Consider the following 12,976-nt stretch of genomic DNA (forward strand, 5'->3'; position numbering starts at 1 on the left):
TGGGGTAGTGTTCCAGTTCCTACACCTAATTTTGAGCCATTTGGAGCATTTCCACCAAAACTAAATTGGTTCGGAAACCGAAAAGTTGGTTCCCAGCTGAGTAAAATAGTATCATATTTTAAATGCTAGAAAGAGAGGATGGAGTCTTGCAAGTAAAAGTAACACAACATAGTCATATTAGTTGGTCTGTACTGTTTTTTAAGATTAAGACAAATATCTGTAATGACAGAACAATAGCCTGTAGGTAATCAATGCAATCTGCCATCTTGCTACAACTGTACAATACCCTCCATTGATTACACATCCTTGATTTCAATGGCTCTGCTCAAATCTGGTGGAAAAGCAGACTGGTTTGCTAGATAGCACCAAGATTCCGAGTGTCCTGAACTGAACAGGTTAGAAAACCAGATCTAATTTGGTGGAAGAGATATCAGTGCTGTGTTTATCCCACATTATTATAAGGGTTGAGTTACCATTAGATGTCTCTATTTTCTGGGTGTATGGTGATGGCAGTTGACCTGACTGTCAGAACTCACAGCAATGTGTAGTCCTATAAACACAACTCACTTTTTGTCCCAAGGCTTATCTGGCCCTGATTAACAACTGTTTTTAACAGTTTTACTATTATTATCCATGGGCTACTACAGACCATCATACACTATATATTTTTTTAAATTGAATCACTGCTCATATAAATCATTCTTTGGTGATTTTGAATGAATGGTTGAAATACACATGTACAGATCTGACTGTGTCATAATGCTAAAATAATTACAAGAAAAGGCAGAAATACACACATCACAATTATGCAGACACACACACACACACACACACACACACACACACACACAACCCCCACTTAGCATCCTGCATCTTTAATTATTAACACGAGTGATGCATTTCAAATGTTGTTCTAATATTTCAAAACATAACCTTTAATTTATTGTACCGCTGTGCTGCTGTAATTAATTGAGAACAGTGGAAAAAAAACTCAGAAGAAATACCGGAGGCAGTAAATCACTTCCACAAAATTCCGCTGCACCTTTCTGCTGCTCTTAATCCTCGCCTGAATTCAACATACAGTGACCAGCCAACCAAGGAAATGGAGTGAGTTTTCTCCTGTCTGCCGATTACTGTTCACTCTTTTTGCCAGTTGCTGCAAACACACACATACTGGCCACTGAATAGACAAAAGCTGTCCCTCTCTAGAGAGATTCGCTCTCCCCCACACATACGTGCATCCGTTTGAGCCTTTCAAGAAAAGGACAGAGAGGGTAAGAGGCAAATCAGCACATTTTACTGCAATAGACTTGATTTCTTGAGTGGTTCGTACACACACACACACACACACACATACAAACACTTACACATTGCGATAACCTTGAGGATCTATGCAACACATCATAATCATTGTTGACCTTTGTCTTGCAGAGTGTCTATGTCCTAATCTATGTACTCAGATAATTATATGTGTGCATTTGAGAGTGATCCACCTCTAGTCATATCTGCACTTATCTACCCTTCTCCTTTATGGTTGTAATTATAGCTGTAATAGAGGTAAAACGTCCTATCCTTAGATCTGTGTGTCTGTGTTTGGAATAAGGCGTCCTCTCTTAAGTGCCGTGTTGTTCACCCCCGGCTGAACAGCAACTGTGTAATTACAGCTTCTGTTATCTGTCTTTGTGGGTTTGTATGAATTTGTGTGCATGTGCATGTGTTTGTGTGCATCTAAGCCCCCTCGACAAATCAGTCTTAACTCCATCAGCCATTTGGACGCGGTGTGTTTGTGCGGGGCAATGTCTGTTTGTGGTCAGAAGGAGTTTCTAAATGACTAGCTTCTGGCTTCATGGCGGTAATTAGCTGGGCCTGTCACGTTAGCAAAAGTGTCCTCTCTTCGTCTCATCTTATCTGCTGCTTAAGAGGGCAAAGAAGGCACGCTGGATTTTTGATAACCTTGACATATGATGTGACATGTAATAATTCTAGCTAACCTTGAGTTCCACATCAGCGAATGTTGCTGATAAAGACTTGTCGTACTGTTTTCTCTGTTTAGATTCTCAGGTCATGGTAATCATAGGTGCTATATTGTAGCCTACAACACAGCTTCCAGGCAGCATTCTTTATGTATTCAAATCCACACATTCAAATTCTGGTCAAAGTACATATGTTTTAATGTTAGAATGCTATTTTACAAAGCCCTTCTAAACACATTTTCCCACGTGACCTGACGTAGGTTTCTGCATGATGACGTTGCTATACGTAAAAAAAACCTAGCCCGGCTTTGATGTGCTGCTATGTGACTGAGGCAAGCCTTTTTTGATCAGTGTGTTATCAAACCAAATTAGCTATTTCTTGTAACCCCCAAACCAGCACTGGAGCTAAACAAAGTGTTGTGGGTGCCACAATAGTCCCACAATAACACAAACAAACCGATCGATTCGGGCAGCAGGAGACGAGCAACTCCAGTGTTCAGCCAGGTGAAATTATTGCGCCTGTCAAAGGAGTCTTGTGGCTTTTAAGAAAATATTCCTAAAATAGCATACACTGAAACTGATATAGATTTTTTTGGGTGATCTTTTCAGTTACTAATATCAGTGCTCTTATCTATGTCACTGCTTTTTGCTAACGGCTGAGTGGGCGTTTCCATTTAAAAAACCTAGAGCAGAATGCATGGAATCGACCTTTAAATTTTTAGGACAAAAATAAATAAATAAAAAAAAGACAATCTGACTATCTGACAAGCTGGCTACAATCACAAACACTGGTTTATTTTTAAATAACACTAAGTCTGCTTATTGGGATAGAAATAATGAATCTCATTAACATGTTCTAACTCCCAGTTCATCAAATACGGCAACAATCAGTCAATAATGAGAAATCAGCCATTCAGCCTGTCTCTTTATTATATTTTGCTTCTCTCATATTGCTTTTGTTTTTTATACTGTTTGCTTTTTTATACTGCTCTTTGCGTTGTACAGTTTACTTACACCAACCTGTGTTTGTCTTCTTACCAATACCTTCTTATTTGTGCTTTGTGTTTGTTTTTTTTTTACTGATACTTCCTGTTTGCATTATTCCTCTGCTACTGTCATGTTGGAGATTTCCCTGTTATGGTAAGAAAAAAGGATTATCTTATCTTATCTTATCTTATCTTATCTTACCTCACTTGGTCAGTGGCCCTATGTTGCAAATACGATGCTCTACTGTAGGTACCCTCCCTTGTCAGTTTTGGACATGTCAGTTTTCTTGTCAATTTCCCCTCAATAAACACAAAATAAACTTCTGTCTTCAAGGGAAATGTAGGTCTCATTACCAAAACAACTTTAGCTTTATGGAACAAGAGGGTTTTGCCATCTATGTTTGGTACAGTAACTTGACGAGTATTGTACTTGGTGACTTTGTTACGTAGTTGAAAAAAAAAAAACAGTCAGTCACTGGTCTCCTGGGTGAAAGTCTGGTGTGGGTTAGACCTATCTACGACCCTTTCCTCCATCCCTCCAAATTCCGACTCTCACACTCTTTCTACTATGTAATTGCCACGAGAGGGATTACATTAGAGTTAGTTAAAAGCAGAGGTGTAGTGGTAGCTGATGAGGTGGGTGTACTACTAAGTAGACGGGTAGGTTACAGAAGAGGAAGTGGATACACTCTCCTACATATTCCAATGGCTTTTTGTCTGATAGGTGGGTAAACTGTAGGAGCCATAGAAAGAGGTTAATATGCTGTGTATACCCTCTGCTACACCATTGGTGAAAAGCCCAGTGCATCTCATTCAGACATTATAAGGTACCTTGTGTGTCAGTAACAATAGCCAAGGGACACTGACCAGGCTGTTGTATTTGCTGCTCTGGAAATGAGAATGGGTTGCATCCTGCAAAATGGGAATACATTTACTGAATATAATGCATTTGATGTCCTGTGGAAAATTATTGAGGCACAGCATTCAAAATCCTATTGTTATGAAAGTCTTTGTCACATATTAGCTTTATCCTGTAAACGTGAATGCTAATGCTACTCTGACTTTTCTAAATGGTTTATTAATCAGAAATAATGCATTAAAAATGGATGGCTTTTGCAATCAAATAGTATAATTATCTATTTTTATCTCCTGTAACTAAGTGGCATCTAAAAACAGTTTTTTGTTGTTGTTATCAATGGTGGTCCCCATGGTAAACTTGCTCTAAACAAACTAAAATATGTATGTAATTAACCAAAACAATTCTCATATTAATAATGAAATCTCCCACTGAGGAGGATGTGCCCAGTATGCATCAGTTGCATCAATTTTAAGCAATTAATAAGCATATTATTATATGAGGAGAAATGTAACGCATGACACATGATGTCATGCTGCAGCAGCTGCAAGAAGAAGATGATTTTTTTCTCTTTTTTTTTATTATTGTGAGTAAAGTCAGCTGTTTGCCAGAATCACTTCTTGCTGTGCAGAGAATGACATCATCTCCCTGAGGTGAAAGGCAGTGGGATTTTATCTTTGATCTGAAACACACCCTCACAAACACACAAACTGGCTCACACACACAGAATAAACACTACATGTACCCTCACATTAATGCATGCTAATACACATGAGCGTGGAGGCACACACACACAGACATACACAAACACACAACAAAGCCATGAGAGTATGACAGATGAAGGAGGTTAATTGCCTCAGCCTTACATCATGAGTGGCAGCAGGAGGTTATGAATGCACTGTTCTATGGAGGGAGGGGAAATGAATATGTTGGCTATCTCTCTTTGTCTCTGAAGCCATTCCCCATCTCTCATTTGCACCGTATCTTCATTCCCCTGTCACATTTCTCTCTTCTGCAACACCGTGGCACTTCTCTTTGTTCACCACTTGATCTCTTTTTTGCCTTTTGTTCCCCAGTTCTCCTGATGTCTTTTTGAGTTCTTTTGTGGACTCCTGTCCTTGTGTGAAATACTTTGTTTATGAGACCTTTAGAGAGAGGACATTTTTACAAAATGGTTGTTTTTTTGTTGTTGTTTGTTTGTTTGCCTTTTCCAAAGGCATTAAAGTTAGGAGGGTACTGGCTGTGGGTTCGATAATAAATGTAGTCACCAGAGGGTTTTGACATCTATAACAAAACAGATGTGAGTAAGGCTGGATCTCTGAGAATACATCTCTGCTGGTCTACACATACACACACAGCTGACTGATTGACCCAACTCCTGCCAAGCGGTTAGTGAGCAACAGAGAAGAAAAAACCTGTGACCATTTTGCCTAAAATCTGTGCGTCTATAAAAGTAGCCTGTTGCTTGGTCTCTTAACAAAACTGGTGCAAGTTCACCTGTACATGCAGCCTGGAAAAGCATCTTCCAGCTTTCTGTGTGTGTGTGTGTCTGTTTGTGCCAAAATTCTCAAACCTAACAAACAATAAAACAAAAATACTATGGGTCTGAACAAGCAACCCATAGTGTAAGCACCTTATGGGGCTGCTTGTATTATAGGTTATGTATGCAGCATCTCTAAAGAGCCCACACTGATGGTTTGACCTCGAAGATAGCAGGGTGCCTTTGTCATAAGAAAGAGACAGGCATGTGTAAACTACATGCCATTTGAATGGGTTTGTAGAAGGCTTGATGACTCCCTTTTAACAACTCAATGGATGAATCAGCTGTCACCTTTTTTGACTGCTGCCATTTTCAGAAGCACAGTAGAGGGAGCCCTCAAGATCGCTAGTGTCATGCTGAGCCAGCTGCCTGGCAGCTAAAGAAAAAAATCCAAGCTCAATTTTTTATTCCTTACATGACACAAATTCCCTGGTGGATATGCCTTTAAATTCAGATTCATGCAGCCTACATGCAGGTTCATTGTATAATAAACCTGAACTAATCAAACCGAGGTTTTATTGACGAATAATTATATTCTGAAACCTACTGGTTTGTACTTTTGTACCTGGGACATGAGGAGAAAAAGAAAAATGTTATTAATTTGTGAAATATCAAAAACTTTTAACACTTTAGTAGTTTAAGGCCTGTATAGTATTCTGCAGGGGGCTCACAGTGACTTTAATGTTTTCTAAATAGGGCTATCCCTAGATAGAGCATGTCCGTCACTATAGTTAGCTGCCCCTCACCCTGCATGATGATAATGTTAAACTGTTTTATTCAGTGTTTTTACAAGTTTAAATCACTGGATCTGCTTATTTTGGAGAGGGAGAGACCTCTGTGGATAATTTGGCCCCTGACAAAAACCTCCTGAACGTCTGGATCTTAACTTAGAGAAAAAAGGTGAGCACACATCAGCAGCTGCTGGGCTAGCGGCCCATCTCAGATGAGCCAAACAGTATTGTAGAAAAAGTGATTTGTAACGGTCCCCATCCTGACCAAATATGGAGCGTGGACTGGTAGCTGGAGAGGTGCCAGTCGCCTCCTGGGCACTGTTGAGGTGCCCTTGAGCAAAGCACTGAATCCCAACTGCTCAGGGGGCCTGTCCATGGACAGCCCCCTTGCTCTGACATCTCTTCATTTAATGCATGTATAGATCCTCTTTGTGCATGTTTGTGTATTTCGGGCCTGTGTGTATAAAACAAAAGATTGAAAAAAATGTTCCCCTAAGAGATTAATAAATCATATCTTCCTCTTCTTGAATTGCTTTATTTAGTGTTTTTTACTGGCCTTAATCACCTGGTCTGTTCGTTTTGGGGAGGAAGAAACCTCTGCAGATTATTTGGCTCCCGGTAAAATCCTCCTAGTGATGAACACTTAGGAGGAATTCTAACCAGGAGAACTTTCTGATGGTTGTAATCTGTAATCCTCGCTGCTAGATGCCTCTAGGTAGTGTGGAGCATGGTGTTTTTGACAGAGTCTGCAGTTCAGTGTGCCAAGATGCCACCAAAACATAAGAAAGCATGACTACTCTAAAACCCTGTGGCATCTAGTGACATTTTACACAAGTTAACGCTTCAATTCACATGATGGGTATCAAATGATATATTGGTATTCCTTTGAGGCTACTGGTATTGAAACCAGTGATTTTTTTAATGATACCGAGCCCTAGTGTCATATTATATGTCAGCTGGATATGTCTGTCACATGGAAAAGCATTGCATATTGCAACGACTGACACTGCCACATGGCAACTGTATCATGCCTCAGAGTGTCAGCACTTTGGATATTTTTGTAAGCATCCGACAAAGAAAAGCTTTATTTGGTAGCTATCAATATTTGCACACATTAATTGTCCTCAAACTAGAAGCCTAAAAGGCTTCACTCTTTGTTTTCATAATGAGGTGAACATCGATCACTGCTAATCACTGGGTCCACACAGGCCTACAGCTTTGTGTTAATGAGCCTTGGCCAAAGTGTGGAATCATGTTTACTCAGTTTGGGTCCTTTAATGACATTGTCATTAAAATCAGGAAACAGTGTAGCTAAGCAGTATACTGTAGGTCACATCAAGGTCAACCACAGGAAAAAAAGCTGTCTCCTCTGCTACTGTACTGTTATGTGTTAACTTGTTCAGCTTATCCACACTGAGTTTCAGTCTGGTGTTTATGGATGAAAATATTATTTACCTGCAATTATTACACAGATTGAGCCTTCAAAGCTTTTACTGAGAAATGGCATGTACTGCTGTTCCCCCTTATAATCTGTATTTCCTATACTCTTTCTAATACGTCGTTCTCCACCTCTTTGCTTTGCCTAAACTGGGTAAGCATTGTGAATGGATTGCATCCAGACTGCGGAGAGTTCCCATCACAGTGTGAGTCTGACAACTTCCATATCTGCTTCTGAAGAGCTGACACCAACGTGAGCTATCCAGACCTGTCACTTACGATGAAGTGTGCTGCTGTGACTGGATGAAAAAGTTGCATTGTAATGACAAGTGGAACTACAGCTACTGATGACATGCAGATTTTAAAAGGGAATAAAGAATGTGAAGAAAGCGCAGCGCTCTGTGAGTCAGAGTGTGAACATATCACCATGTTGGCATTTCTCTATAAGTTTCTTTGAGGTTAGAAAAGTATATCAGTAATAACTCCTTTCAGAATTGTAGTGCATTTAAACTAATTAATCAATAGATCATAAATCAGTTTCTAGTTCAAGTCAGGATCAATAACGAGATCAAAACTGAGACACACAAAGATTTGCCTGCTGTAGGTGAGCTACATGCTCACTGTAAAAACAGTTTCTCCTAAAATAATTGTCTTTGACATCTTCATGTTGTTGCTTTATAAAGCAATAGTGGCGCAAATTATATTCTGAGCCTTCCAGGAAAAGCCTGCCACAGAATACTTGGATCATTTTTCCTCTAGTGGCCATAGTAATTATGATGGGAACAAAAGAGGAAGTCAGGTGATATAGTACAAAGTCAAAGTCCATGTACAGAGGAGGTTGGGGTGATGGATGGGTCAAACAAGTATAGGACTTTCACCCAGAAGATCACTGTTCATGTCCTGTGTAAACAAAGGTCAACGTTGAGTTATATTATGTTCTTAAGTTAACTTACTAAACGTACTTATGGTACCATATTTATGTTATGTACATGATTATCTTGCGTTATATGGCTCTGTGGTTACATACTAATTTTTAATTACTACATACATAAGTTACGTAACAAACATACTTATTTTAACCCAAACCACAATGTTTTCCTAAACCTAACCAAACTGTGACCACTTCACAACATTAATTAGCGCCTGTCTGTGGTACTCTCCAACGGTCACATATGTTATTAGCAAATGACCTACTCTGTATTTCGATATGAGTACATGTTGAAATCCTTGTCATCCATATGTTTACTCACACAGCATATGGCCCTTTCAATTGCAGAAATGATTTGATACAATTATTAACAAAGATATTTCAGATATACATCATTAAAAAAGTGGCAGTGGAACCAACCACTGCAAAATTTCTGTGTGCTGCTTGGTAGGCAGGTGAAGTAAGCAGAGACAAAAATGGACTAAATTGAATTTTTGGAGAAACACTGGGTCCAGGGCACTGCTGGGTCCAGCACAAGCCTGTCTGTTGCTTAAAATTGCATTTGCAACAACAGATTTTTTTCGGTTTGCTACACTACATGCATTATGATCCTTTATTTTTATGCAATCATATTCATGCATTTATTTGCTTTCCTGCACTGTTTGGCTGTATGTTGTACTCTGATTTTTTTTTTCACCTTTTAGTTTCTCCTTCTGATTGGCTTCTTCTCCTTGAATATTTATAAAGGCAAAGACATCTTTAAGTGGTCCATCAAGTGCAATCCATCATTCTTTTATAACCATGTTAGCTGCGTGGGTCTAGGGATGCTAATGTCAGTCATTTCACCACTTTGGTCCAGACTGAAATATCCCAAAATTTACTAGAAAGATTTTATATAGAAATAAGAAATATAAGAAATTTTATATAGTTCATGGTCCCCAGAGGATGAGACCTTCTGATTATGGCTATACTCTGGATTTTACTGCAGCAGCACCACCACCAGGTAGATATTTGTGATTCCTTGAGCTTGCATTTAGTATCACCTCATGGTCAGTGGAACAGTGGAAACAAAAGCAGAATTTGTAAAAATAGCTAGGTGTTACATTATTTTCCATTGAGTTCCTGTATTGGAAAAGGTAGATACATATTCACTGGAGGAGACATGCACTTGCAATGCAAATGAATACATACAAGCAAATACACACACTGCTCTGCTAAATGCTGCATCTTATCTGCAGAGGAAGAGCTAATATCTGCTCTTTTAAAGCAGCTTTAGTCCCTTCAAATAATCATTTTCAGTTCTGAACAGGGAAAATACAAAACAGAGAGAGCAAAAATTAAACCAAAAAGAGGGAGAGAGACTTAAGAGCACAGGGCAGCAACCCTGTTTGTGAGTCTTTGTGCCATCAAGCAAACTGTAGTAGAGCGAGAGAGACAGACAGAGTGAGAAACTTGTTTGTGTGTGCGTATTTGTGTGTGTAGCTGAATCTGTAGCTAGCAAGGCAGGCAGCTTGACTTCCCACTGCGATCCTGATTCAAAATGCTCACCAGAGAGAGAGGGAGAGGCAGAGAGGGTAGGCGACACAGAGAAAGAGTGAAAAAGTGGAGACAGAGAAAGGCAAAGAGGACAGGAGAGAGACAGGAAGAGAAGGGGAGACCAATTACGAAAACCCAACCACAGAGGGATAAAAGAACGAGTGAGGGATAAAAGAACGAGTGAGAGAGGCTGGGAAACAGAGAGTGAGAGAGAGAGAGAGAGAGAGAGAGAGAGAGAGAGAGAGAGAGAGTTATTTCCTCTGGGTCTTGGAGAGAGAGAGAGAGAGAGAGAGAGAGGAGAGCACGGTCTGTCTACGTCCGGTCGGTCGTTCAGCTGATTAATTTGTGACAGGAGGGATTTCTGTGCTCCGTGCCTTGAATTGCTGCTCTAATTTATATGGTAATCTTCTTTAAGACTCTACCAGCATACAAAAAACCTTTTATTTCCATCTCTGCTAAGCCTAAACCCTTTTCTATACTCAATACACACATATAAATATACATACATGTGCAAGGCACGTGTGGGTTATACTCCACACCAAACATGATTGTATGTGGGAAATGCTCGAACAGCTCTCAATTTCACTTTCCTGATGAGGTTTCCCTGTGCTTGGTTTAGGTTGTTAGTATTCATGACTGTCTCTTATTACAACGAAAAATGCTTAAAATGTTTGTCCCTCACCAGAATCTCATGTCACCCTGATTTGAAGTACTGCTGTAATTAATTAGCAGAGTGGATAAAGGCTCAAGGGCAGGCTTTGTGGGACACAGGGACAATTCGGTTTAGGAGACTTTGCAAGGACGGGACATAAGTATGGATGTAACAGCTAAGTTGGACACTTGGTGGGCTAACATTGCATTTCCACTTCATGGTATGGCACAACTTTACTCAACTCAGCTCTCTCCTCTTTGGTTTTCCATTGGCAAAAGTTTTGGATAATACTTGGCACTTATTTTGGAATCACCTCAGTCGAGGTTCCAAGTGAACTGAAACTATGCTAGAAGGTGAAGTTAAAACGCTGCAGACCACTGACTGACCAGAGAGAATTGTCACTTACATTACATGGGACATCCTGCACAATCCCACCATTCTGAAAAGCCAAGCTACCATCGTTAACGACCACATAATGTTAATGTCATTGACAAAAACTATGACGAAAAATGATAGTGACCTTTTATTCACAACTAAGCCGAGACGTCGATGAGCTAACAGAAATCTTCAATTAGAAAAACTACAACGAAATGCCTGTTTTGTTTACAGATGTGACAGATCTAAAATATTAGTGTTGAACTATCACACATTGAAAATGCAAGATATTTCACCCAATTGTGTGTCTTGTCCAGGGTTCAGTAACCTTCATTATCAAAACCTGCCTGAAGCTGCAAAACATGTTTGCCTTTTAATAAAGGTAACACAGCCTATTAAGTCTACACCAGCCTATCAACATTATAAATTTGGAGTCCATAGCTAGCCTGGATAGGGAGACTCAAAACTAGCCACTACTATTGATGTCTGACACAAATTTTAGTTTGAGTTTTTAATTCTGTGTATAGGCTACACATTTTTACAGCTGGAGAGTGCAACAATCACTTTAGGACTACACGGTGGTGAATGAAAACAAATCTGTCAAATTCTAAGCAATGTCATTGTTTGAATCAGCTGTAGTCAGGTGTGCAGATTCCCAGAAACCCAGCCATACAGGTGATAATGTCTCTAACCAACACCAAATTCATGACAACAACACAATGACTTCAATGCAATTCTTCAAAAAGGGTTTTGTCAGAAAAAATGGACAGCCTGTGGCTACAAATTAGGTGGGAGAGAACAGGACCCAACCAGAAAAGACACTTAAAGCTATACCATCTTGTTATTTTTGCCATGGTAACTTATCTAACTGCAATGTTCATGAAAAGTCTTAATGTTAACTCAGCATAAACTTTTGCTAACCTTAATTCAATGTTACTGGGCAGTCATAGCCCAGCAGCATCGCATCAATAGGAGAGTCTAGGCAAAAGATATACCACTAAGGTAGGAAATCTGGATATTACACAAGTAAAAGTGTTGAGAGTAAAATGTTGCTTAACGAATTTCAACCCTCGACGCAATCTGTCACCTTGATTCCAATTTCCAATACCAGTATTAGTTTAAGGAGAGAAAACATTTTGACAACAAATCAATCAATTCAATCAATCAGTTTTATTTATAAAGCCCAATATCACAAATAACAATTTGCCTCAGAGGGCTTTTCCCTCACAGCGGATGAGGAGAACCCCCTCCAAAAAAGTAATGACTAAAAGTTTATTAAAATGCAATGACTTTCATCCACTAAAACTGGACCTAAACATTTTAAATTTGTCATCGACTAAAACTATGAAGAAAATTATGAAGGCTAAAATGACCAATGTATGACTAAGATTAATATGCATTTTCATCAAAAGACTAAATCTAAAATAGCAGCCAAAATGAACTCTGCAACCAAAATTGTTTTATTCATTAAACCCAGATTTTAAAAAATGGCTGCTCCCAAAATTTTGCTGTAAACTGTGAAAATGTACAGTTGTCGAAGAACAGATGCTCCTCTGGTTCCCTATGAAAATGTACAGTGAGGGTCACATTGAAGATGATATCACAGCAGCTTCACACAGTGTCACTATGGCGACTAACTGAGAATCCCGCTTCCACTGAGGGGGTACTAATGGCAGTGGAAAATGAAACAGAGTAGAGCATCATGTACCAAATGTGAGTCAAGTCAAGTTGAGCCGAAACATGCAGTGGAAATGAGGCATAAGCCTGCGTTCCATCCCATCATGTGGGATGGAAGGTAATTACAGGAAAGATTCCCATGTTTACAAGTTGCAGGTGTTCACATCATTGAACCAGTCAAGACTGTTGTATGATTGCAGAGTTGGTCGTGTGAGGACGAAAAATTCAGTGAACTGGAAATGCAGCACTAAATCCATTAAATTTGGCTTTAATTATCTTAAATGA

The 12,976-nt window shown here is 39.4% G+C and overlaps 1 protein-coding gene across 10 annotated transcripts in view; it reads right to left on the reverse strand.

Moving 5' to 3' along the window:
* The window catches only part of ctnnd2b (catenin (cadherin-associated protein), delta 2b), a 208,216-nt gene that overhangs the window by 32,504 nt on the left and 162,736 nt on the right, over window positions 1-12,976 (reverse strand). The gene's annotated exons all lie outside the window — the stretch shown is intronic.

The sequence above is a fragment of the Epinephelus fuscoguttatus genome, linkage group LG15 (genome assembly GCF_011397635.1).
Source record: "Epinephelus fuscoguttatus linkage group LG15, E.fuscoguttatus.final_Chr_v1".
Classification (NCBI taxonomy): domain Eukaryota; kingdom Metazoa; phylum Chordata; class Actinopteri; order Perciformes; family Serranidae; genus Epinephelus; species Epinephelus fuscoguttatus.